The sequence below is a fragment of the Sinocyclocheilus rhinocerous genome, unplaced genomic scaffold, assembly GCF_001515625.1.
Source record: "Sinocyclocheilus rhinocerous isolate Xijiao unplaced genomic scaffold, SAMN03320098_v1.1 scaffold2386, whole genome shotgun sequence".
NCBI classification, from domain to species: Eukaryota; Metazoa; Chordata; class Actinopteri; order Cypriniformes; family Cyprinidae; genus Sinocyclocheilus; species Sinocyclocheilus rhinocerous.
Window position 1 is genome coordinate 303,875 of NW_015623807.1, and position 1,961 is coordinate 305,835.

At 38.6% G+C, this 1,961-nt stretch overlaps 1 protein-coding gene across 4 annotated transcripts in view; it reads left to right on the forward strand.

Annotated features, from left to right (window-relative positions):
- Nucleotides 1–1,961, forward strand: part of LOC107737058 (hydroxymethylglutaryl-CoA synthase, cytoplasmic-like) — a 12,515-nt gene that overhangs the window by 8,233 nt on the left and 2,321 nt on the right. The gene's annotated exons all lie outside the window — the stretch shown is intronic.

Here is a 1,961-nt window from a genome sequence, read left to right on the forward strand (position 1 = left end):
AATTGCGTGATATAAACTCGCAATTCTGACTTTTTGTTTCTCCGAATTGCGTGATGTAAACTCGCAATTGCGAGAAAAAAAGTCAGAATTGCGAGTTTATATCACGCAATTCTGTGAAAAAAGTCAGAATTTTGAGATAAAAAGTCGCAATAACCTTTTTTTAATTTATTTATTTTTATTCAGTGGCGGAAACAGGCTTCCATAGATTTGCAATGTGATGTTTGGAAAAAACACTATTCAGCTAGTTGGTATTAAGAAATCCCAGTAGTTTCTCATAAAAGACAATTCCTCCTTTAATGCATTACATGCTGTGTAATACCCAAATAAACCATGATCATTGATCATGCACATCTTAATGTAAGGGTTTGTGTTCACATTATCAGCCAAACTTTTCCTCAATTTTCAGTGGCCAAACCATCAATGCATCGCTAGTAAATTAGTATTAGTATTTAGGTTTCATCTTTCTTTTCTTCAGGGTCCATGAATGGGTGAAAACTCTGCCACAGTGTCTGATATAATTAGTTTGTTTTGTCTTCCTTGTGATTCAGAGGGTCTTGAAAAGCATTGTAGTCTTGAAGACTTCGGCTTCATGGTGTTCCACTCTCCTTACTGTAAACTGGTGCAGAAGTCTTTGGCTCGACTAATGCTCAACGATTTCCTCTGTCATCCCAGTCCAGACACAGAGAGCGGGCCCTTCAGCGGACTGGAAGCTTTCAGGTTAATTCCTCTTTAAGAAGGGTCTCACAACAGACAGTGACATAACTGCAGCCACTTTCAATGAATAGTTATTTAAATTAGAATTTTTATTTACATTTTGAATTTAGTTTGGAATGTTTGAAGATTCTTCTCACAGCTCTTTTCTATAAACCAGCAGCTCATAGTGAGCACATCATGGTAAAAGCCAAACATTTTAATTTTCATTCTCATTTTTTGCAGAGATGTGAAGATTGAGGACACTTACTTCGACAGAGATGTGGAAAAGACCTTTATGAAGGCCAGTTCAGAAGTGTTTGAGAATAAGACAAAGGCGTCTCTCCTTATATCAAACCAGAATGGTAACATGTACACACCATCAGTGTACGGCTGCTTGGCTTCAGTTCTCGCTCAGTAAGTGTCACAGGTGCTTATTTTCATGAGTGTGTATTACAGCCTTTTTGCTTCTTAAAAAGTTGCTGTAAATGTGATGCACTAGCGTTTGTATCTCTACAGACATGCACCGCAGCAGTTGGCAGGACAGAGAATCGGTGTGTTTTCTTATGGCTCAGGCTTTGCTGCTACGCTCTACTCCATCAAAGTCACACAAGATGCTACACCTGGTACGTACACACACACACACACACTCTCTCTCTCTCTCTCTCTCTCTCTCTCTCTCTCTCTCTCACACACACACACACACACACACACACACACACACAAACAAACAGAAGCTGTTTCTATCAGAGTGTCATTACTACTAAACTAGTATGACCAAGCTCACAGTTATGGTATAAAAACTTGTCACTTGTATAAAAACAGTTATTTTATCTGGAAAGCCAACCTAAAAATTTTTTAGATATATTGTAATATTATGAAATACATTTCAGTAGTGTGAATTAAATGAAAGGAACTTCATCTTAAAGGGGTGGTTTTTTTTCTAGTTTTTTTTTTCATTGTGTTTATGGGGTGCAGTCTAACATGTTAATGCTTCGTTTTTAAAAAAACGCATTATTTTTCACATAATTTACCTTTATTCCACTCTGTCCCTTCTCTGAGAAACACGCTGATCATTTCTTGTTTTTATGAAGCCCCGCCCTCAGAAATAGGCGATGGGCTCTGATTGGTTAGCTAGCCCAGTGTGTTGTGATTGGCTAAACCGTCTCTAGTGCGCGTCTAAACGTCCCGCCCTTCACCTCAGCGGCATGTGCTCCGGTTGTATTGTAAACAATGACGTCGTCTATATTGCTTATCAGTTTGAGCCCGAT